Genomic DNA, 26,580 nt, shown 5'->3' with positions numbered 1-26,580 from the left:
ACCTTTTAGGTACTTATTGGAACCAGAAGGAAAGTCAATGAGTGACTTTTTGACCTTTGGGACAAAAATTTGTTCAGCAGGTCAAATATGGACTTTGTACAGCCATAATATGTGGAAAAAAAAAATTTAAAACCTTTTGTAGACCTTTTAGCTACTTATTGGAACCAGAAGGAAAGTCAATGAGTGACTTTTTGACCTTAGGGACAAAAATTTGTTCAGTAGGTCAAATATGGACTTTGTACAGCCAAAATATGTTAAAAAAAATAAATAAAAAAATTTAAGCCTTTTTTAGACCTTTTAGCTACTAATTGGAACCAGAAGGAAAGTCAATGAGTGACTTTTTGACCTTTGGGACAAAAATTTGTTTAGTAGGTCAAATATGGACTTCTTGTACAGCCATAATATGTAAAAAAAAAAAAAAAAAGAAAAAAAAAAAACCATTTAAACCTTTTTTAGACCTGTAAGCTACTTATTGGAATCAGAAGGGAAATCAATGAGTGACTTTTTGACCTTTGGGACAAACATTTCTTCAGTAGGTCAAATATGGACTTTGTACAGCGATAATATGTGAGAATAAAAAAAAATTAAAAAAAATTTTGAACGTTTTGTAGACGTTTTAGCTACTAATTGGAACCAGAGGGGATGTCAATGAGTGACTTTTTGAACTTTGGGACAAAAAATTGTTCAGTAGGTCAGATATGGACTGCTTGTACAGCCATAAAATGTAAAAAAAAAAAAAAAAAAACTTTTTTAGACCTGTAAGCTACTTATTGGAATCAGAAGGGAAATCAATGAGTGACTTTTTGACCTTTGGGACAAAAATTTGTTTAGTAGGTCAAATATGGACTTCTTGTACAGCCATAATATGTAAAAAAAAAAAAAAAATCATTTAAACCTTTTTTAGACCTGTAAGCTACTAATTGGAATCAGAAGGAAAGTCAATGAGTGACTTTTTGACCTTTGGGACAAAAATTTGTTCAGTGGGTCAAATATAGACTTCTTGTACAGCCATAATATGTAAAAAATAAATAAATAAATTTAAAAAAAAAACTTGTTTAGACCTGTAAGCTACTTACTGGAAACAGAAGGGAAGTCAATGAGTGACTTTTTGACTTTTGGGACAAAAATTTGTTCAGTAGGTCAAGTATGGACTTTGTACAGCCAAAATATGTTAAAAATAAATAAATAAAAAATTTTAAGCCTTTTTTAGACCTTTTAGCTACTAATTGGAACCAGAAGGAAAGTCAATGAGTGACTTTTTGACCTTTGGGACAAAAATTTGTTCAGTACGTCAAATATGGACTTCTTGTACAGCCATAAAATGTAAAAAAAAAAAATAATAAATAAATAAATAATTAAAAAACTTTTTTAGACCTGTAAGCTACTTATTGGAATCAGAAGGAAAAAAAAGGAGTGACTTTTTGACCTTTGGGACAAAAATTTGTTCAGTAGGTCAAATATGGACTTTGTACAGCCATAATATGTAAAAAAAAAAAAAAAAAAAAAAAAAAAAAATTAAAACTTTTGTAGACCTTTTAGGTACTTATTAGAAACAGAAGGAAAATCAATGAGTAACTTTTTGACCTTTGGGACAAAATTTTTTTCAGTAGGTCAAACATGGACTTTTGTACAGAATATGTCAAAATATGTTAAAAAAAATAAATAAAAAAATTTAAGCCTTTTTTAGACCTTTTAGCTACTAATTGGAACCAGAAGGAAAGTCAATGAGTGACTTTTTGACCTTTGGGACAAAAATTTGTTCAGTAGGTCAAGTATGGACTTCTTGTACAGCCATAATATGTAAAAAAAAAAAAAAAATCATTTAAACCTTTTTTTAGACCTGTAAGCTACTAATTGGAATCAGAAGGAAAGTCAATGAGTGACTTTTTGACCTTTGGGACAAAAATTTGTTTAGTAGGTCAAATATGGACTTCTTGTACAGCCATAATATGTAAAAAAAAAAAAAAAAAAATCATTTAAACCTTTTTTAGACCTGTAAGCTACTAATTGGAATCAGAAGGAAAGTCAATGAGTGACTTTTTGACCTTTGGGACAAAAATTTGTTCAGTGGGTCAAATATGGACTTCTTGTACAGCCATAATATGTAAAAAATAAATTAAAAAAAAAAACTTGTTTAGACCTGTAAGCTACTTACTGGAAACAGAAGGGAAGTCAATGAGTGACTTTTTGACCTTTGGGACAAAAATTTGTTCAGTAGGTCAAGTATGGACTTGTGGAAAATGGAAAATGGAAAATGGAAGTATGGAAACATTTGTTCAGTAGGTCAAGTATGGACTTTGTACAGCCAAAATATGTTAAAAAAAATAAATAAAAAAATGTAAGCCTTTTTTAGACCTTTTAGCTACTAATTGGAACCAGATGGAAAGTCAATGAGTGACTCTTTGACCTTTGGGACAAAAATTTGTTCAGTAGGTCAAATATGGACTTTGTACAGCCATAATATGTGAGAATAAATTTTTTTTTTAAAAAATTAAAACCTTTTGTAGACGTTTTAGCTACTAATTGGAACCAGAGGGGATGTCAATGAGTGACTTTTTGAACTTTGGGACAAAAAATTGTTCAGTAGGTCAAATAAGGACTTTGTACAGCCATAATATGTAAAAAAAAAAAAAAAAAAAAAAAAAATTAAAACCTTTTGTAGACCTTTTAGGTTCTTATTGGAACCAGAAGGAAAGTCAATGAGTGACTTTTTGACCTTTGGAACAAAAAATTCTTCAGTTTGTCAAATATGGACTTTGTACAGCCATAATATGTGAAAAAAATAAAAAAATAAAAATAATGTAAAACCTTTTGTAGACCTTTTAGCTACTTATTGGAACCAGAAGGAAAGTCAATGAGTGACTTTTTGACCTTTGGGACAAAAATTTGTTCAGAAGGTCAAATTTGGACTTCTTGTAGAGCCATTATATGTGAAAAAAATTAAAAAATAAAAATAATGTAAAACCTTTTGTAGACCTTTTAGCTACTAATTGGAACCAGAAGGGAAGTCAATGAGTGACTTTTTGACCTTTGGGACAAAAATTTGTTCAGTAGGTCAAATATGGACTTTGTACAGCCATAATATGTTTAAAAAAAATAAAAAAAAAATAAAAACAATTAAAATCTTTTGTAGACCTTTTAGGTACTTATTGGAACCAGAAGGTAAGTCAATGAGTGACTTTTTGACCTTTGGGACAAAAATTTGTTCAGTAGGTCAAATATGGACTTCTTGTACAGCCATAATATGTATAAAAAAAAACAAAAAAACTAACAAAAAAAAAACATTTAAACCTTTTTTAGACCTGTAAGCTACTTATTGGAATCAGAAGGGAAATCAATGAGTGACTTTTTGACCTTTGGGACAAAAATTTCTTCAGTAGGTCAAATATGGACTTTGGACAGCCATTATATGTGAATTTTTTATTTTTATTTTTAATTAAAACCTTTTGTAGACCTTTTAGCTACTTATTGGAACGAGAAGGAAAGTCAATGAGTGACTTTTGACCTTTGGGACAAAAATTTGTTCAGTAGGTCAAATATGGACTTCTTGTACAGCCATAATATGTAAAAAAAAAAAAAAGAAAAAAAAAAAAACTTGTTTAGACCTGTAAGCTACTTACTGGAATCAGAAGGGAAATCAATGAGTGACTAATTGACCTTTGGGACAAACATTTCTTCAGTAGGTCAAATATGGACTTTGTACAGCAATAATATGTGAGAATAAAAAAAAAATAAAAAAAAAATTAACCTTTTGTAGACGTTTTAGCTACTAATTGGAACCAGAGGGGATGTCAATGAGTGACTTTTTGACCTTTGGGACAAACATTTGTTCAGTAGGTCAAATATGGACTTTGTACAGCCATAATATGTAAAAACAGAAAAAAACAAAAAAACAAACAAAAAAAAACATTTAAAACTTTTTTAGACCTGTAAGCTACTTATTGGAACCAGAAGGAAAGTCAATGAGTGACTTTTTGACCTTTGGGACAAAAATTTGTTCAGAAGGTCAAATTTGGACTTCTTGTAGAGCCATTATATGTGAAAAAAATTAAAAAATAAAAATAATATAAAACCTTTTGTAGACCTTTTAGCTACTAATTGGAACCAGAAGGAAAGTCAATGAGTGACTTTTTGACCTTTGGGACAAAAATTTGTTCAGCAGGTCAAATATGGACTTTGTACAGCCATAATATGTGAAAAAAAAAATTAAAACCTTTTGTAGACCTTTTAGCTACTTATTGGAACCAGAAGGAAAGTCAATGAGTGACTTTTTGACCTTTGGGACAAAAATTTGTTCAGTAGGTCAAATATGGACTTCTTGTACAGCCATAATATGTAAAAACAGAAAAAAACAAAAAAACAAACAAAAAAAACATTTAAACCTTTTTTAGACCTGTAAGCTACTTATTGGAATCAGAAGGGAAATCAATGAGTGACTTTTTGACCTTTGGGACAAAAATTTCTTCAGTAGGTCAAATATGGACTTTGGACAGCCATTATATGTGAATTTTTTAGTTTTATTTTTAATTAAAACCTTTTGTAGACCTTTTAGCCACTTATTGGAACGAGAAGGAAAGTCAATGAGTGACTTTTGACCTTTGGGACAAAAATTTGTTCATTAGGTCAAATATGGACTTCTTGTACAGCCATAATATGTATAAAAAAAAGAAAGAAAAAAAAAAAAACACTTGTTTAGACCTGTAAGCTACTTACTGGAATCAGAAGGGAAATCAATGAGTGACTTTTTGACCTTTGGGACAAACATTTCTTCAGTAGGTCAAATATGGACTTTGTACAGCGATAATATGTGAGAATAAAAAAAAAATTAAAAAAAATTAAAACCTTTTGTAGACGTTTCAGCTACTAATTGGAACCAGAGGGGATGTCAATGAGTGACTTTTTGAACTTTGGGACAAAAAATTGCTCAGTAGGTCAAATATGGACTTCTTGTACAGCCATAAAAAAAAAATTTTTTTTAGACCTGTAAGCTATTTATTGGAATCAGAAGGGAAATCAATGATTGACTTTTTGACCTTTGGGACAAACATTTCTTCAGTAGGTCAAATATGGACTTTGTACAGCGATAATATGTGAGAATAAATTTTTTTTTTTAAAAATTAAAACCTTTTGTAGACATTTTAGCTACTAATTGGAACCAGAGGGGATGTCAATGAGTGACTTTTTGAACTTTGGGACAAAAAATTGTTCAGTAGGTCAAATATGGACTTCTTTTACAGCCATAATATGTAAAAAAAACTAAAAAAACAACAAAACCATTTAAACCTTTTTTAGACCTGTAAGCTACTTATTGGAGTCAGAAGGGAAATCAATGAGTGTCTTTTTGACCTTTGGGACAAACATTTCTTCAGTAGGTCAAATATGGACTTTGTACAGCGATAATATGTGAGAATAAAAAAAATAAAAAAATTAAAACCTTTTGTAGACGTTTTAGCTACTAATTGGAACCAGAGGGGATGTCAATGAGTGACTTTTTGAACTTTGGGACAAAAAATTGTTCAGTGGGTCAAATATGGACTTTGTACAGCCAAAATATGTTAAAAAAAAATATATAAATATATATACATATTAAACCTTTTGTAGATCTTTTAGCTACTAATTGGAACCAGAAGGAAAGTCAATGAGTTTTTGACCTTTGGGACAAACATTTGTTCAGTAGGTCAAATATGGACTTTGTACAGCCATAATATGTAAAAACAGAAAAAACAAAAAAACAAACAAAAAAAACATTTAAACCTTTTTTAGACCTGTAAGCTACTTATTGGAATCAGAAGGGAAATCAATGAGTGACTTTTTGACCTTTGGAACAAAAATTTCTTCAGTAGGTCAAATATGGACTTTGTACAGCCATAATATGTGAAAAAAAAAATAAAAAAAAAATAATGTAAAACCTTTTGTAGACCTTTTAGCTACTTATTGGAACCAGAAGGAAAGTCAATGAGTGACTTTTTGACCTTTGGGACAAAAATTTGTTCAGAAGGTCAAATTTGGACTTCTTGTAGAGCCCTTATATGTGAAAAAAATAAAAAAATAAAAATAATGTAAAACCTTTTGTAGACCTTTTAGCTACTAATTGGAACCAGAAGGGAAGTCAATGAGTGACTTTTTGACCTTTGGGACAAAAATTTGTTCAGTAGGTCAAATATGGACTTTGTACAGCCATAATATGTAAAAAAAAAACAACAAAAAAAAACAAAACAATTAAAACCTTTTGTAGACCTTTTAGGTACTTATTGGAACCAGAAGGAAAGTCAATGAGTGACTTTTTGACCTTTGGGACAAAAATTTGTTCAGCAGGTCAAATATGGACTTTGTACAGCCATAATATGTGGAAAAAAAATTAAAACCTTTTGTAGACCTTTTAGCTACTTATTGGAACCAGAAGGAAAGTCAATGAGTGACTTTTTGACCTTTGGGACAAAAATTTGTTCAGTAGGTCAAATATGGACTTTGTACAGCCAAGATATGTTAAAAAAAATAAATAAAAAAATGTAAGCCTTTTTTAGACCTTTTAGCTACTAATTGGAACCAGAGGGGATGTCAATGAGTGACTTTTTGAACTTTGGGACAAAAAATTGTTCAGTGGGTCAAATATGGACTTTGTACAGCCAAAATATGTTAAAAAAAACAAATAAAAAAAATTAAGCCTTTTTTAGACCTTTTAGCTACTAATTGGAACCAGAAGGAAAGTCAATGAGTGACTTTTTGACCTTTTGTACAAAAATGTGTTTAGTAGGTCAAATATGGACTTCTTTTACAGCCATAATATGTAAAAAAAACAACAACAAAAACAAAACCATTTAAACCTTTTTTAGACCTGTAAGCTACTTATTGGAGTCAGAAGGGAAATCAATGAGTGTCTTTTTGACCTTTGGGACAAACATTCCTTCAGTAGGTCAAATATGGACTTTGTACAGCGATAATATGTGAGAATAAATTTTTTTTAAAAAAAATTAAAACCTTTTGTAGACGTTTTAGCTACTAATTGGAACCAGAGGGGATGTCAATGAGTGACTTTTTGAACTTTGGGACAAAAAATTGTTCAGTAGGTCAAATATGGACTTTGTACAGCCAAAATATGTTAAAAAATAAATAAATAAATATTTAAGCCTTTTTTAGACCTGTAAGCTACTTATTGGAATCAGAAGGGAAATCAATGAGTAACTTTTTGACCTTTGGGACAAACATTTCTTCAGTAGGTCAAATATGGACTTTGTACAGCGATAATATGTGAGAATAAATTTTTTTTTTTTTAAATTAAAACCTTTTGTAGACGTTTTAGCTACTAATTGGAACCAGAGGGGATGTCAAACATTTTTAGGTACTTATTGGAACCAGAAGGAAAATCAATGAGTGACTTTTTGACCTTTGGGACAAAAATTTGTTCAGTAGGTCAAATATGGACTTTGTACAGCCAAAATTTGTTAAAAATAAAATAAAATAAAAAAAAAATTAAGCCTTTTTTAGACCTTTTAGCTACTAATTGGAACCAGAAGGAAAGTCAATGAGTGACTTTTTGACCTTTGGGGCAAAAATTTGTTCAGTAGGTCAAACATGGACTTTTGTACAGCCATAATATGTAAAAAAAAATATATAAATATATATTCATATTAAACCTTTTGTAGACCTTTTAGCTACTAATTAGAACCAGAAGGAAAGTCAATGAGTGACTTTTTGACCTTTGGGACAAACATTTGTTCAGTAGGTCAAATATGGACTTTGTAGAGCCATAATATGTAAAAACAGAAAAGAAAAAAAAACAAAAACAAAAAAAAAACATTTAAACCTTTTTTAGACCTGTAAGCTACTTATTGGAATCAGAAGGGAAATCAATGAGTGACTTTTTGACCTTTGGAACAAAAATGTCTTCAGTAGGTCAAATATGGACTTTGTACAGCCATAATATGTGAAAAAAATAAAAAAATAAAAATAATGTAAAACCTTTTGTAGACCTTTTAGCTACTTATTGGAACCAGAAGGAAAGTCAATGAGTGACTTTTTGACCTTTGGGACAAAAATTTGTTCAGAAGGTCAAATTTGGACTTCTTGTAGAGCCATAATGTGTAAAAAAAAAAAAAAAAAAATTCATTTAAACCTTTTTTTAGACCTGTAAGCTACTAATTGGAATCAGAAGGAAAGTCAATGAGTGACTTTTTGACCTTTGGGACAAAAATTTGTTCAGTGGGTCAAATATGGACTTCTTGTACAGCCATAATATGTAAAAAAAAAAAAAAAAATTTTTTTTTAAAAACTTTTTTAGACCTGTAAGCTACTTACTGGAAACAGAAGGGAAGTCAATGAGTGACTTTTTGACCTTTGGGACAAAAATTTGTTCAGTAGGTCAAGTATGGACTTCTTGTACAGCCATAATATGTAAAAAAAAAAAAAAAATCATTTAAACCTTTTTTTAGACCTGTAAGCTACTAATTGGAATCAGAAGGAAAGTCAATGAGTGACTTTTTGACCTTTGGGACAAAAATTTGTTTAGTAGGTCAAATATGGACTTCTTGTACAGCCATAATATGTAAAAAAAAAAAAAAAAAAATCATTTAAACCTTTTTTAGACCTGTAAGCTACTAATTGGAATCAGAAGGAAAGTCAATGAGTGACTTTTTGACCTTTGGGACAAAAATTTGTTCAGTGGGTCAAATATGGACTTCTTGTACAGCCATAATATGTAAAAAATAAATTAAAAAAAAAAACTTGTTTAGACCTGTAAGCTACTTACTGGAAACAGAAGGGAAGTCAATGAGTGACTTTTTGACCTTTGGGACAAAAATTTGTTCAGTAGGTCAAGTATGGACTTGTGGAAAATGGAAAATGGAAAATGGAAGTATGGAAACATTTGTTCAGTAGGTCAAGTATGGACTTTGTACAGCCAAAATATGTTAAAAAAAATAAATAAAAAAATGTAAGCCTTTTTTAGACCTTTTAGCTACTAATTGGAACCAGATGGAAAGTCAATGAGTGACTCTTTGACCTTTGGGACAAAAATTTGTTCAGTAGGTAAAATATGGACTTTGTACAGCCATAATATGTGAGAATAAATTTTTTTTTTTAAAAATTAAAACCTTTTGTAGACGTTTTAGCTACTAATTGGAACCAGAGGGGATGTCAATGAGTGACTTTTTGAACTTTGGGACAAAAAATTGTTCAGTAGGTCAAATAAGGACTTTGTACAGCCATAATATGTAAAAAAAAAAAAAAAAAAAAAAAAAATTAAAACCTTTTGTAGACCTTTTAGGTTCTTATTGGAACCAGAAGGAAAGTCAATGAGTGACTTTTTGACCTTTGGAACAAAAAATTCTTCAGTTTGTCAAATATGGACTTTGTACAGCCATAATATGTGAAAAAAATAAAAAAATAAAAATAATGTAAAACCTTTTGTAGACCTTTTAGCTACTTATTGGAACCAGAAGGAAAGTCAATGAGTGACTTTTTGACCTTTGGGACAAAAATTTGTTCAGAAGGTCAAATTTGGACTTCTTGTAGAGCCATTATATGTGAAAAAAATTAAAAAATAAAAATAATGTAAAACCTTTTGTAGACCTTTTAGCTACTAATTGGAACCAGAAGGGAAGTCAATGAGTGACTTTTTGACCTTTGGGACAAAAATTTGTTCAGTAGGTCAAATATGGACTTTGTACAGCCATAATATGTTTAAAAAAAATAAAAAAAAAATAAAAACAATTAAAATCTTTTGTAGACCTTTTAGGTACTTATTGGAACCAGAAGGTAAGTCAATGAGTGACTTTTTGACCTTTGGGACAAAAATTTGTTCAGTAGGTCAAATATGGACTTCTTGTACAGCCATAATATGTATAAAAAAAAACAAAAAAACTAACAAAAAAAAAACATTTAAACCTTTTTTAGACCTGTAAGCTACTTATTGGAATCAGAAGGGAAATCAATGAGTGACTTTTTGACCTTTGGGACAAAAATTTCTTCAGTAGGTCAAATATGGACTTTGGACAGCCATTATATGTGAATTTTTTATTTTTATTTTTAATTAAAACCTTTTGTAGACCTTTTAGCTACTTATTGGAACGAGAAGGAAAGTCAATGAGTGACTTTTGACCTTTGGGACAAAAATTTGTTCAGTAGGTCAAATATGGACTTCTTGTACAGCCATAATATGTAAAAAAAAAAAAAAGAAAAAAAAAAAAACTTGTTTAGACCTGTAAGCTACTTACTGGAATCAGAAGGGAAATCAATGAGTGACTAATTGACCTTTGGGACAAACATTTCTTCAGTAGGTCAAATATGGACTTTGTACAGCAATAATATGTGAGAATAAAAAAAAAATAAAAAAAAAATTAACCTTTTGTAGACGTTTTAGCTACTAATTGGAACCAGAGGGGATGTCAATGAGTGACTTTTTGACCTTTGGGACAAACATTTGTTCAGTAGGTCAAATATGGACTTTGTACAGCCATAATATGTAAAAACAGAAAAAAACAAAAAAACAAACAAAAAAAAACATTTAAAACTTTTTTAGACCTGTAAGCTACTTATTGGAACCAGAAGGAAAGTCAATGAGTGACTTTTTGACCTTTGGGACAAAAATTTGTTCAGAAGGTCAAATTTGGACTTCTTGTAGAGCCATTATATGTGAAAAAAATTAAAAAATAAAAATAATATAAAACCTTTTGTAGACCTTTTAGCTACTAATTGGAACCAGAAGGAAAGTCAATGAGTGACTTTTTGACCTTTGGGACAAAAATTTGTTCAGCAGGTCAAATATGGACTTTGTACAGCCATAATATGTGAAAAAAAAAATTAAAACCTTTTGTAGACCTTTTAGCTACTTATTGGAACCAGAAGGAAAGTCAATGAGTGACTTTTTGACCTTTGGGACAAAAATTTGTTCAGTAGGTCAAATATGGACTTCTTGTACAGCCATAATATGTAAAAACAGAAAAAAACAAAAAAACAAACAAAAAAAACATTTAAACCTTTTTTAGACCTGTAAGCTACTTATTGGAATCAGAAGGGAAATCAATGAGTGACTTTTTGACCTTTGGGACAAAAATTTCTTCAGTAGGTCAAATATGGACTTTGGACAGCCATTATATGTGAATTTTTTAGTTTTATTTTTAATTAAAACCTTTTGTAGACCTTTTAGCCACTTATTGGAACGAGAAGGAAAGTCAATGAGTGACTTTTGACCTTTGGGACAAAAATTTGTTCATTAGGTCAAATATGGACTTCTTGTACAGCCATAATATGTATAAAAAAAAGAAAGAAAAAAAAAAAAACACTTGTTTAGACCTGTAAGCTACTTACTGGAATCAGAAGGGAAATCAATGAGTGACTTTTTGACCTTTGGGACAAACATTTCTTCAGTAGGTCAAATATGGACTTTGTACAGCGATAATATGTGAGAATAAAAAAAAAATTAAAAAAAATTAAAACCTTTTGTAGACGTTTCAGCTACTAATTGGAACCAGAGGGGATGTCAATGAGTGACTTTTTGAACTTTGGGACAAAAAATTGCTCAGTAGGTCAAATATGGACTTCTTGTACAGCCATAAAAAAAAAATTTTTTTTAGACCTGTAAGCTATTTATTGGAATCAGAAGGGAAATCAATGATTGACTTTTTGACCTTTGGGACAAACATTTCTTCAGTAGGTCAAATATGGACTTTGTACAGCGATAATATGTGAGAATAAATTTTTTTTTTTAAAAATTAAAACCTTTTGTAGACATTTTAGCTACTAATTGGAACCAGAGGGGATGTCAATGAGTGACTTTTTGAACTTTGGGACAAAAAATTGTTCAGTAGGTCAAATATGGACTTCTTGTACAGCCATAAAATGTAAAAAAAAAAAAAAAAAAAAAAATTTTTTAGACCTGTAAGCTACTTATTGGAATCAGAAGGGAAATCAATGAGTGACTTTTTGACCTTTGGGACAAAAATTTGTTCAGTAGGTATTTGTTCAGTAGTATGGACTTTGTACAGCCAAAATATGTAAAAAAAAAAAAAAAAAAAAAAAATTTAAGCCTTTTTTAGACCTTTTAGCTACTAATTGGAACCAGAAGGAAAGTCAATGAGTGACTTTTTGACCTTTGGAACAAACATTTCTTCAGTAGGTCAAATATGGACTTTGTACAGCGATAATATGTGAGAATAAAAAAATAAAAAAAATTAAAACCTTTTGTAGACGTTTTAGCTACTAATTGGAACCAGAGGGGATGTCAATGAGTGACTTTTTGAACTTTGGGACAAAAAATTGTTCAGTGGGTCAAATATGGACTTTGTACAGCAAAAATATGTTAAAAAAAACAAATAAAAAAAATTAAGCCTTTTTTAGACCTTTTAGCTACTAATTGGAACCAGAAGGAAAGTCAATGAGTGAATTTTTGACCTTTGGTACAAAAATGTGTTTAGTAGGTCAAATATGGACTTTGTACAGCCATAATATGTGGAAAAAAACATTTAAACCTTTTTTAGACCTGTAAGCTACTTATTGGAATCAGAAGGGAAATCAATGAGTGACTTTTTGACCTTTGGGACAAACATTTGTTCAGTAGGTCAAGTATGGACTTTGTAAAGCCAAAATATGTTTAAAAAAAATAAATAAAAAAATTTAAGCCTTTTTTAGACCTTTTAGCTACTAATTGGAACTAGAAGGAAAGTCAATGAGTGACTCTTTGACCTTTGGTACAAAAATGTGTTTAGTAGGTCAAATATGGACTTCTTTTACAGCCATAATATGTAAAAAAAACTAAAAAAACAACAAAACCATTTAAACCTTTTTTAGACCTGTAAGCTACTTATTGGAGTCAGAAGGGAAATCAATGAGTGTCTTTTTGACCTTTGGGACAAACATTTCTTCAGTAGGTCAAATATGGACTTTGTACAGCGATAATATGTGAGAATAAAAAAAATAAAAAAATTAAAACCTTTTGTAGACGTTTTAGCTACTAATTGGAACCAGAGGGGATGTCAATGAGTGACTTTTTGAACTTTGGGACAAAAAATTGTTCAGTGGGTCAAATATGGACTTTGTACAGCCAAAATATGTTAAAAAAAAATATATAAATATATATACATATTAAACCTTTTGTAGATCTTTTAGCTACTAATTGGAACCAGAAGGAAAGTCAATGAGTTTTTGACCTTTGGGACAAACATTTGTTCAGTAGGTCAAATATGGACTTTGTACAGCCATAATATGTAAAAACAGAAAAAACAAAAAAACAAACAAAAAAAACATTTAAACCTTTTTTAGACCTGTAAGCTACTTATTGGAATCAGAAGGGAAATCAATGAGTGACTTTTTGACCTTTGGAACAAAAATTTCTTCAGTAGGTCAAATATGGACTTTGTACAGCCATAATATGTGAAAAAAAAAATAAAAAAAAAATAATGTAAAACCTTTTGTAGACCTTTTAGCTACTTATTGGAACCAGAAGGAAAGTCAATGAGTGACTTTTTGACCTTTGGGACAAAAATTTGTTCAGAAGGTCAAATTTGGACTTCTTGTAGAGCCCTTATATGTGAAAAAAATAAAAAAATAAAAATAATGTAAAACCTTTTGTAGACCTTTTAGCTACTAATTGGAACCAGAAGGGAAGTCAATGAGTGACTTTTTGACCTTTGGGACAAAAATTTGTTCAGTAGGTCAAATATGGACTTTGTACAGCCATAATATGTAAAAAAAAAACAACAAAAAAAAACAAAACAATTAAAACCTTTTGTAGACCTTTTAGGTACTTATTGGAACCAGAAGGAAAGTCAATGAGTGACTTTTTGACCTTTGGGACAAAAATTTGTTCAGCAGGTCAAATATGGACTTTGTACAGCCATAATATGTGGAAAAAAAATTAAAACCTTTTGTAGACCTTTTAGCTACTTATTGGAACCAGAAGGAAAGTCAATGAGTGACTTTTTGACCTTTGGGACAAAAATTTGTTCAGTAGGTCAAATATGGACTTTGTACAGCCAAGATATGTTAAAAAAAATAAATAAAAAAATGTAAGCCTTTTTTAGACCTTTTAGCTACTAATTGGAACCAGAGGGGATGTCAATGAGTGACTTTTTGAACTTTGGGACAAAAAATTGTTCAGTGGGTCAAATATGGACTTTGTACAGCCAAAATATGTTAAAAAAAACAAATAAAAAAAATTAAGCCTTTTTTAGACCTTTTAGCTACTAATTGGAACCAGAAGGAAAGTCAATGAGTGACTTTTTGACCTTTTGTACAAAAATGTGTTTAGTAGGTCAAATATGGACTTCTTTTACAGCCATAATATGTAAAAAAAACAACAACAAAAACAAAACCATTTAAACCTTTTTTAGACCTGTAAGCTACTTATTGGAGTCAGAAGGGAAATCAATGAGTGTCTTTTTGACCTTTGGGACAAACATTCCTTCAGTAGGTCAAATATGGACTTTGTACAGCGATAATATGTGAGAATAAATTTTTTTTAAAAAAAATTAAAACCTTTTGTAGACGTTTTAGCTACTAATTGGAACCAGAGGGGATGTCAATGAGTGACTTTTTGAACTTTGGGACAAAAAATTGTTCAGTAGGTCAAATATGGACTTTGTACAGCCAAAATATGTTAAAAAATAAATAAATAAATATTTAAGCCTTTTTTAGACCTGTAAGCTACTTATTGGAATCAGAAGGGAAATCAATGAGTAACTTTTTGACCTTTGGGACAAACATTTCTTCAGTAGGTCAAATATGGACTTTGTACAGCGATAATATGTGAGAATAAATTTTTTTTTTTTTAAATTAAAACCTTTTGTAGACGTTTTAGCTACTAATTGGAACCAGAGGGGATGTCAAACATTTTTAGGTACTTATTGGAACCAGAAGGAAAATCAATGAGTGACTTTTTGACCTTTGGGACAAAAATTTGTTCAGTAGGTCAAATATGGACTTTGTACAGCCAAAATTTGTTAAAAATAAAATAAAATAAAAAAAAAATTAAGCCTTTTTTAGACCTTTTAGCTACTAATTGGAACCAGAAGGAAAGTCAATGAGTGACTTTTTGACCTTTGGGGCAAAAATTTGTTCAGTAGGTCAAACATGGACTTTTGTACAGCCATAATATGTAAAAAAAAATATATAAATATATATTCATATTAAACCTTTTGTAGACCTTTTAGCTACTAATTAGAACCAGAAGGAAAGTCAATGAGTGACTTTTTGACCTTTGGGACAAACATTTGTTCAGTAGGTCAAATATGGACTTTGTAGAGCCATAATATGTAAAAACAGAAAAGAAAAAAAAACAAAAACAAAAAAAAAACATTTAAACCTTTTTTAGACCTGTAAGCTACTTATTGGAATCAGAAGGGAAATCAATGAGTGACTTTTTGACCTTTGGAACAAAAATGTCTTCAGTAGGTCAAATATGGACTTTGTACAGCCATAATATGTGAAAAAAATAAAAAAATAAAAATAATGTAAAACCTTTTGTAGACCTTTTAGCTACTTATTGGAACCAGAAGGAAAGTCAATGAGTGACTTTTTGACCTTTGGGACAAAAATTTGTTCAGAAGGTCAAATTTGGACTTCTTGTAGAGCCATAATGTGTAAAAAAAAAAAAAAAAAAATTCATTTAAACCTTTTTTTAGACCTGTAAGCTACTAATTGGAATCAGAAGGAAAGTCAATGAGTGACTTTTTGACCTTTGGGACAAAAATTTGTTCAGTGGGTCAAATATGGACTTCTTGTACAGCCATAATATGTAAAAAAAAAAAAAAAAATTTTTTTTTTAAAACTTTTTTAGACCTGTAAGCTACTTACTGGAAACAGAAGGGAAGTCAATGAGTGACTTTTTGACCTTTGGGACAAAAATTTGTTCAGTAGGTCAAGTATGGACTTTGTACAGCCAAAATATGTTAAAAAAAAATAAATAAAAAAATTTAAGCCTTTTTTAGACCTTTTAGCTACTAATTGGAACCAGAAGGAAAGTCAATGAGTGACTTTTTGACCTTTGGGACAAAAATTTGTTCAGTACGTCAAATATGGACTTTGTACAGCCATAATATGTAAAAAAAAAAAAAAAAAAAATTTAAAACTTTTGTAGACCTTTTAGGTACTTATTAGAAACAGAAGGAAAATCAATGAGTGACTTTTTGACCTTTGGGACAAAAATTTGTTCAGTAGGTCAAACATGGACTTTTGTACAGCCATAATATGTAAAAAAAAATATATAAATATATATATACATATTAAACCTTTTGTAGACCTTTTAGCTACTAATTAGAACCAGAAGGAAAGTCAATGAGTGACTTTTTGACCTTTAGGACAAACATTTGTTCAGTAGGTCAAATATGGACTTTGTACAGCCATAATATGTAAAAAAAAAAAAAAAAAAACATTTAAACCTTTTTTAGACCTGTAAGCTACTTATTGGAATCAGAAGGGAAATCAATGAGTGACTTTTTGACCTTTGGAACAAAAATTTCTTCAGTAGGTCAAATATGGACTTTGTACAGCCATAATATGTGAGAATAAAAATATAAAAATAATGTAAAACCTTTTGTAGACCTTTTAGCTACTTATTGGAACCAGAAGGAAAGTCAATGAGTGACTTTTTGACCTTTGGGACAAAAATTTGTTCAGTAGGTCAAATATGGACTTTGTACAGCCATAATATGTTTTAAAAAAAAAAAACAAAAAAAAAAAAACAATTAAAACCTTTCGTAGACCTTTTAGGTACTTATTGGAACCAGAAGGAAAGTCAATGAGTGACTTTTTGACCTTTGGGACAAAAATTTGTTCAGCAGGTCAAATATGGACTTTGTACAGCCATAATATGTGAAAAAAAATGTTAAAACCTTTTGTAGACCTTTTAGCTACTTATTGGAACCAGAATGAAAGTCAATGAGTGACTTTTTGACCTTAGGGACAAAAATTTGTTCAGTAGGTCAAATATGGACTTTGTACAGCCAAAATATGTTAAAAAAATAAATAAAAAAATTTAAGCCTTTTTTAGACCTTTTAGCTACTAATTGGAACCAGAAGGAAAGTCAATGAGTGACTTTTTGACCTTTGGGACAAAAATTTGTTTAGTAGGTCAAATATGGACTTCTTGTACAGCCATAATATGTAAAAAAAAAAAAAAAAAAGAAAAAAAAAAAACCATTTAAACCTTTTTTAGACCTGTAAGCTACTTATTGGAATCAGAAGGGAAATCAATGAGTGACTTTTTGACCTTTGGGACAAACATTTCTTCAGTAGGTCAAATATGGACTTTGTACAGCGATAATATGTGAGAATAAAAAAAAATAAAAAAAAATTAGAACGTTTTGTAGACGTTTTAGCTACTAATTGGAACCAGAGGGGATGTCAATGAGTGACTTTTTGAAATTTGGGACAAAAAATTGTTCAGTAGGTCAAATATGGACTTCTTGTACAGCCATAAAATGTAAAAAAAAAAAAAAAAAAAAAAAATTTAAGCCTTTTTTAGACCTTTTAGCTACTAATTGGAACCAGAAGGAAAGTCAATGAGTGACTTTTTGACCTTTGGGACAAAAATTTGTTCAGTACGTCAAATATGGACTTTGTACAGCCATAATATGTAAAAAAAAAAAAAAAATTAAAAACTTTTGTAGACCTTTTAGGTACTTATTAGAAACAGAAGGAAAATCAATGAGTGACTTTTTGACCTTTGGGACAAAAATTTGTTCAGTAGGTCAAACATGGACTTTTGTAACGCCATAATATGTAAAAAAAATATATATAAATATATATACATATTAAACCTTTTGTAGACCTTTTAGCTACTAATTAGAACCAGAAGGAAAGTCAATGAGTGACTTTTTGACCTTTGGGACAAACATTTGTTCAGTAGGTCAAATATGGACTTTGTACAGCCATAATATGTAAAAAAAAAAAAAAAAAAAACATTTAAACCTTTTTTAGACCTGTAAGCTACTTATTGGAATCAGAAGGGAAATCAATGAGTGACTTTTTGAACTTTGGAACAAAAATTTCTTCAGAAGGTCAAATATGGACTTTGTACAGCCATAATATGTGAGAATAAAAAAATAAAAATAATGTAAAACCTTTTGTAGACCTTTTAGCTACTTATTGGAACCAGAAGGAAAGTCAATGAGTGACTTTTTGACCTTTGGGACAAAAATTTGTTCAGTAGGTCAAATATGGACTTTGTACAGCCATAATATGTTTAAAAAAAAACAAAAACAAAAAAAAACAATTAAAACCTTTTGTAGACCTTTTAGGTACTTATTGGAACCAGAAGGAAAGTCAATGAGTGACTTTTTGACCTTTGGGACAAAAATTTGTTCAGCAGGTCAAATATGGACTTTGTACAGCCATAATATGTGGAAAAAAAAAATTTAAAACCTTTTGTAGACCTTTTAGCTACTTATTGGAACCAGAAGGAAAGTCAATGAGTGACTTTTTGACCTTAGGGACAAAAATGTGTTCAGTAGGTCAAATATGGACTTTGTACAGCCAAAATATGTTAAAAAAAATAAATAAAAAAATTTAAGCCTTTTTTAGACCTTTTAGCTACTAATTGGAACCAGAAGGAAAGTCAATGAGTGACTTTTTGACCTTTGGGACAAAAATTTGTTTAGTAGGTCAAATATGGACTTCTTGTACAGCCATAATATGTAAAAAAAAAAAAAAAAAGAAAAAAAAAAAACCATTTAAACCTTTTTTAGACCTGTAAGCTACTTATTGGAATCAGAAGGGAAATCAATGAGTGACTTTTTGACCTTTGGGACAAACATTTCTTCAGTAGGTCAAATATGGACTTTGTACAGCGATAATATGTGAGAATAAAAAAAAATTAAAAAAATTTTTGAACGTTTTGTAGACGTTTTAGCTACTAATTGGAACCAGAGGGGATGTCAATGAGTGACTTTTTGAACTTTGGGACAAAAAATTGTTCAGTAGGTCAGATATGGACTGCTTGTACAGCCATAAAATGTAAAAAAAAAAAAAAAAAAACTTTTTTAGACCTGTAAGCTACTTATTGGAATCAGAAGGGAAATCAATGAGTGACTTTTTGACCTTTGGGACAAAAATTTGTTTAGTAGGTCAAATATGGACTTCTTGTACAGCCATAATATGTAAAAAAAAAAAAAAAATCATTTAAACCTTTTTTAGACCTGTAAGCTACTAATTGGAATCAGAAGGAAAGTCAATGAGTGACTTTTTGACCTTTGGGACAAAAATTTGTTCAGTGGGTCAAATATAGACTTCTTGTACAGCCATAATATGTAAAAAATAAATAAATAAATTTAAAAAAAAAACTTGTTTAGACCTGTAAGCTACTTACTGGAAACAGAAGGGAAGTCAATGAGTGACTTTTTGACTTTTGGGACAAAAATTTGTTCAGTAGGTCAAGTATGGACTTTGTACAGCCAAAATATGTTAAAAATAAATAAATAAAAAATTTTAAGCCTTTTTTAGACCTTTTAGCTACTAATTGGAACCAGAAGGAAAGTCAATGAGTGACTTTTTGACCTTTGGGACAAAAATTTGTTCAGTACGTCAAATATGGACTTCTTGTACAGCCATAAAATGTAAAAAAAAATAATAATAAATAAATAAATAATTAAAAAACTTTTTTAGACCTGTAAGCTACTTATTGGAATCAGAAGGAAAAAAAAGGAGTGACTTTTTGACCTTTGGGACAAAAATTTGTTCAGTAGGTCAAATATGGACTTTGTACAGCCATAATATGTAAAAAAAAAAAAAAAAAAAAAAAAAAAAATTAAAACTTTTGTAGACCTTTTAGGTACTTATTAGAAACAGAAGGAAAATCAATGAGTAACTTTTTGACCTTTGGGACAAAATTTTTTTCAGTAGGTCAAACATGGACTTTTGTACAGAATATGTCAAAATATGTTAAAAAAAATAAATAAAAAAATTTAAGCCTTTTTTAGACCTTTTAGCTACTAATTGGAACCAGAAGGAAAGTCAATGAGTGACTTTTTGACCTTTGGGACAAAAATTTGTTCAGTAGGTCAAGTATGGACTTCTTGTACAGCCATAATATGTAAAAAAAAAAAAAAAATCATTTAAACCTTTTTTTAGACCTGTAAGCTACTAATTGGAATCAGAAGGAAAGTCAATGAGTGACTTTTTGACCTTTGGGACAAAAATTTGTTTAGTAGGTCAAATATGGACTTCTTTTACAGCCATAATATGTAAAAAAAAAAAAAAAAAAATCATTTAAACCTTTTTTAGACCTGTAAGCTACTAATTGGAATCAGAAGGAAAGTCAATGAGTGACTTTTTGACCTTTGGGACAAAAATTTGTTCAGTGGGTCAAATATGGACTTCTTGTACAGCCATAATATGTAAAAAATAAATTAAAAAAAAAAACTTGTTTAGACCTGTAAGCTACTTACTGGAAACAGAAGGGAAGTCAATGAGTGACTTTTTGACCTTTGGGACAAAAATTTGTTCAGTAGGTCAAGTATGGACTTGTGGAAAATGGAAAATGGAAAATGGAAGTATGGAAACATTTGTTCAGTAGGTCAAGTATGGACTTTGTACAGCCAAAATATGTTAAAAAAAATAAATAAAAAAATGTAAGCCTTTTTTAGACCTTTTAGCTACTAATTGGAACCAGATGGAAAGTCAATGAGTGACTCTTTGACCTTTGGGACAAAAATTTGTTCAGTAGGTCAAATATGGACTTTGTACAGCCATAATATGTGAGAATAAATTTTTTTTTTTAAAAATTAAAACCTTTTGTAGACGTTTTAGCTACTAATTGGAACCAGAGGGGATGTCAATGAGTGACTTTTTGAACTTTGGGACAAAAAATTGTTCAGTAGGTCAAATAAGGACTTTGTACAGCCATAATATGTAAAAAAAAAAAAAAAAAAAAAAAAATTAAAACCTTTTGTAGACCTTTTAGGTTCTTATTGGAACCAGAAGGAAAGTCAATGAGTGACTTTTTGACCTTTGGAACAAAAAATTCTTCAGTTTGTCAAATATGGACTTTGTACAGCCATAATATGTGAAAAAAATAAAAAAATAAAAATAATGTAAAACCTTTTGTAGACCTTTTAGCTACTTATTGGAACCAGAAGGAAAGTCAATGAGTGACTTTTTGACCTTTGGGACAAAAATTTGTTTAGTAGGTCAAATATGGACTTCTTGTACAGCCATAATATGTAAAAAAAAAAAAAAAAAAAGAAAAAAAAAAAACCATTTAAACCTTTTTTAGACCTGTAAGCTACTTATTGGAATCAGAAGGGAAATCAATGAGTGACTTTTTGACCTTTGGGACAAACATTTCTTCAGTAGGTCAAATATGGACTTTGTACAGCGATAATATGTGAGAATAAAAAAAAATTAAAAAAAATTAGAACGTTTTGTAGACGTTTTAGCTACTAATTGGAACCAGAGGGGATGTCAATGAGTGACTTTTTGAAATTTGGGACAAAAAATTGTTCAGTAGGTCAAATATGGACTTCTTGTACAGCCATAAAATGTAAAAAAAAAAAAAAAAAAAAAAAAAATTTAAGCCTTTTTTAGACCTTTTAGCTACTAATTGGAACCAGAAGGAAAGTCAATGAGTGACTTTTTGACCTTTGGGACAAAAATTTGTTCAGTACGTCAAATATGGACTTTGTACAGCCATAATATGTAAAAAAAAAAAAAAAATTAAAAACTTTTGTAGACCTTTTAGGTACTTATTAGAAACAGAAGGAAAATCAATGAGTGACTTTTTGACCTTTGGGACAAAAATTTGTTCAGTAGGTCAAACATGGACTTTTGTAACGCCATAATATGTAAAAAAAAATATATATAAATATATATACATATTAAACCTTTTGTAGACCTTTTAGCTACTAATTAGAACCAGAAGGAAAGTCAATGAGTGACTTTTTGACCTTTGGGACAAACATTTGTTCAGTAGGTCAAATATGGACTTTGTACAGCCATAATATGTAAAAAAAAAAAAAAAAAAAAACATTTAAACCTTTTTTAGACCTGTAAGCTACTTATTGGAATCAGAAGGGAAATCAATGAGTGACTTTTTGAACTTTGGAACAAAAATTTCTTCAGAAGGTCAAATATGGACTTTGTACAGCCATAATATGTGAGAATAAAAAAATAAAAATAATGTAAAACCTTTTGTAGACCTTTTAGCTACTTATTGGAACCAGAAGGAAAGTCAATGAGTGACTTTTTGACCTTTGGGACAAAAATTTGTTCAGTAGGTCAAATATGGACTTTGTACAGCCATAATATGTTTAAAAAAAAACAAAAACAAAAAAAAACAATTAAAACCTTTTGTAGACCTTTTAGGTACTTATTGGAACCAGAAGGAAAGTCAATGAGTGACTTTTTGACCTTTGGGACAAAAATTTGTTCAGCAGGTCAAATATGGACTTTGTACAGCCATAATATGTGGAAAAAAAAAATTTAAAACCTTTTGTAGACCTTTTAGCTACTTATTGGAACCAGAAGGAAAGTCAATGAGTGACTTTTTGACCTTAGGGACAAAAATGTGTTCAGTAGGTCAAATATGGACTTTGTACAGCCAAAATATGTTAAAAAAAATAAATAAAAAAATTTAAGCCTTTTTTAGACCTTTTAGCTACTAATTGGAACCAGAAGGAAAGTCAATGAGTGACTTTTTGACCTTTGGGACAAAAATTTGTTTAGTAGGTCAAATATGGACTTCTTGTACAGCCATAATATGTAAAAAAAAAAAAAAAAGAAAAAAAAAAAACCATTTAAACCTTTTTTAGACCTGTAAGCTACTTATTGGAATCAGAAGGGAAATCAATGAGTGACTTTTTGACCTTTGGGACAAACATTTCTTCAGTAGGTCAAATATGGACTTTGTACAGCGATAATATGTGAGAATAAAAAAAAATTAAAAAAAATTTTGAACGTTTTGTAGACGTTTTAGCTACTAATTGGAACCAGAGGGGATGTCAATGAGTGACTTTTTGAACTTTGGGACAAAAAATTGTTCAGTAGGTCAGATATGGACTGCTTGTACAGCCATAAAATGTAAAAAAAAAAAAAAAAAAACTTTTTTAGACCTGTAAGCTACTTATTGGAATCAGAAGGGAAATCAATGAGTGACTTTTTGACCTTTGGGACAAAAATTTGTTTAGTAGGTCAAATATGGACTTCTTGTACAGCCATAATATGTAAAAAAAAAAAAAAAATTCATTTAAACCTTTTTTAGACCTGTAAGCTACTAATTGGAATCAGAAGGAAAGTCAATGAGTGACTTTTTGACCTTTGGGACAAAAATTTGTTCAGTGGGTCAAATATAGACTTCTTGTACAGCCATAATATGTAAAAAATAAATAAATAAATTTTAAAAAAAAACTTGTTTAGACCTGTAAGCTACTTACTGGAAACAGAAGGGAAGTCAATGAGTGACTTTTTGACTTTTGGGACAAAAATTTGTTCAGTAGGTCAAGTATGGACTTTGTACAGCCAAAATATGTTAAAAATAAATAAATAAAAAATTTTAAGCCTTTTTTAGACCTTTTAGCTACTAATTGGAACCAGAAGGAAAGTCAATGAGTGACTTTTTGACCTTTGGGACAAAAATTTGTTCAGTACGTCAAATATGGACTTCTTGTACAGCCATAAAATGTAAAAAAAAATAATAATAAATAAATAAATAATTAAAAAACTTTTTTAGACCTGTAAGCTACTTATTGGAATCAGAAGGAAAAAAAAGGAGTGACTTTTTGACCTTTGGGACAAAAATTTGTTCAGTAGGTCAAATATGGACTTTGTACAGCCATAATATGTAAAAAAAAAAAAAAAAAAAAAAAAAAAATTTAAAACTTTTGTAGACCTTTTAGGTACTTATTAGAAACAGAAGGAAAATCAATGAGTAACTTTTTGACCTTTGGGACAAAATTTTTTTCAGTAGGTCAAACATGGACTTTTGTACAGAATATGTCAAAATATGTTAAAAAAAATAAATAAAAAAATTTAAGCCTTTTTTAGACCTTTTAGCTACTAATTGGAACCAGAAGGAAAGTCAATGAGTGACTTTTTGACCTTTGGGACAAAAATTTGTTCAGTAGGTCAAGTATGGACTTCTTGTACAGCCATAATATGTAAAAAAAAAAAAAAAATCATTTAAACCTTTTTTTAGACCTGTAAGCTACTAATTGGAATCAGAAGGAAAGTCAATGAGTGACTTTTTGACCTTTGGGACAAAAATTTGTTTAGTAGGTCAAATATGGACTTCTTGTACAGCCATAATATGTAAAAAAAAAAAAAAAAAAATCATTTAAACCTTTTTTAGACCTGTAAGCTACTAATTGGAATCAGAAGGAAAGTCAATGAGTGACTTTTTGACCTTTGGGACAAAAATTTGTTCAGTGGGTCAAATATGGACTTCTTGTACAGCCATAATATGTAAAAAATAAATTAAAAAAAAAAACTTGTTTAGACCTGTAAGCTACTTACTGGAAACAGAAGGGAAGTCAATGAGTGACTTTTTGACCTTTGGGACAAAAATTTGTTCAGTAGGTCAAGTATGGACTTGTGGAAAATGGAAAATGGAAAATGGAAGTATGGAAACATTTGTTCAGTAGGTCAAGTATGGACTTTGTACAGCCAAAATATGTTAAAAAAAATAAATAAAAAAATGTAAGCCTTTTTTAGACCTTTTAGCTACTAATTGGAACCAGATGGAAAGTCAATGAGTGACTCTTTGACCTTTGGGACAAAAATTTGTTCATTAGGTCAAATATGGACTTCTTGTACAGCCATAATATGTATAAAAAAAAGAAAGAAAAAAAAAAAACACTTGTTTAGACCTGTAAGCTACTTACTGGAATCAGAAGGGAAATCAATGAGTGACTTTTTGACCTTTGGGACAAACATTTCTTCAGTAGGTCAAATATGGACTTTGTACAGCGATAATATGTGAGAATAAAAAAAAAATTAAAAAAAATTAAAACCTTTTGTAGACGTTTCAGCTACTAATTGGAACCAGAGGGGATGTCAATGAGTGACTTTTTGAACTTTGGGACAAAAAATTGCTCAGTAGGTCAAATATGGACTTCTTGTACAGCCATAAAAAAAAAATTTTTTTTAGACCTGTAAGCTATTTATTGGAATCAGAAGGGAAATCAATGATTGACTTTTTGACCTTTGGGACAAACATTTCTTCAGTAGGTCAAATATGGACTTTGTACAGCGATAATATGTGAGAATAAATTTTTTTTTTTAAAAATTAAAACCTTTTGTAGACATTTTAGCTACTAATTGGAACCAGAGGGGATGTCAATGAGTGACTTTTTGAACTTTGGGACAAAAAATTGTTCAGTAGGTCAAATATGGACTTCTTGTACAGCCATAAAATGTAAAAAAAAAAAAAAAAAAAAAAATTTTTTAGACCTGTAAGCTACTTATTGGAATCAGAAGGGAAATCAATGAGTGACTTTTTGACCTTTGGGACAAAAATTTGTTCAGTAGGTATTTGTTCAGTAGTATGGACTTTGTACAGCCAAAATATGTAAAAAAAAAAAAAAAAAAAAAAATTTAAGCCTTTTTTAGACCTTTTAGCTACTAATTGGAACCAGAAGGAAAGTCAATGAGTGACTTTTTGACCTTTGGGACAAAAATTTGTTCAGTACGTCAAATATGGACTTCTTGTACAGCCATAAAATGTAAAAAAAAATAATATAAATAAATAAATAAATAAAAAAACTTTTTTAGACCTGTAAGCTACTTATTGGAATCAGAAGGAAAAAAAATGAGTGACTTTTTGACCTTTGGAACAAACATTTCTTCAGTAGGTCAAATATGGACTTTGTACAGCGATAATATGTGAGAATAAAAAAATAAAAAAAATTAAAACCTTTTGTAGACGTTTTAGCTACTAATTGGAACCAGAGGGGATGTCAATGAGTGACTTTTTGAACTTTGGGACAAAAAATTGTTCAGTGGGTCAAATATGGACTTTGTACAGCAAAAATATGTTAAAAAAAACAAATAAAAAAAATTAAGCCTTTTTTAGACCTTTTAGCTACTAATTGGAACCAGAAGGAAAGTCAATGAGTGAATTTTTGACCTTTGGTACAAAAATGTGTTTAGTAGGTCAAATATGGACTTTGTACAGCCATAATATGTGGAAAAAAACATTTAAACCTTTTTTAGACCTGTAAGCTACTTATTGGAATCAGAAGGGAAATCAATGAGTGACTTTTTGACCTTTGGGACAAACATTTGTTCAGTAGGTCAAGTATGGACTTTGTAAAGCCAAAATATGTTTAAAAAAAATAAATAAAAAAATTTAAGCCTTTTTTAGACCTTTTAGCTACTAATTGGAACTAGAAGGAAAGTCAATGAGTGACTCTTTGACCTTTGGTACAAAAATGTGTTTAGTAGGTCAAATATGGACTTCTTTTACAGCCATAATATGTAAAAAAAACTAAAAAAACAACAAAACCATTTAAACCTTTTTTAGACCTGTAAGCTACTTATTGGAGTCAGAAGGGAAATCAATGAGTGTCTTTTTGACCTTTGGGACAAACATTTCTTCAGTAGGTCAAATATGGACTTTGTACAGCGATAATATGTGAGAATAAAAAAAATAAAAAAATT

This window comes from Gobio gobio, assembly GCF_949357685.1.
Source record: "Gobio gobio genome assembly, chromosome: 9".
Lineage (NCBI taxonomy): Eukaryota > Metazoa > Chordata > Actinopteri > Cypriniformes > Gobionidae > Gobio > Gobio gobio.
This window is presented reverse-complemented; position numbering follows the sequence as displayed.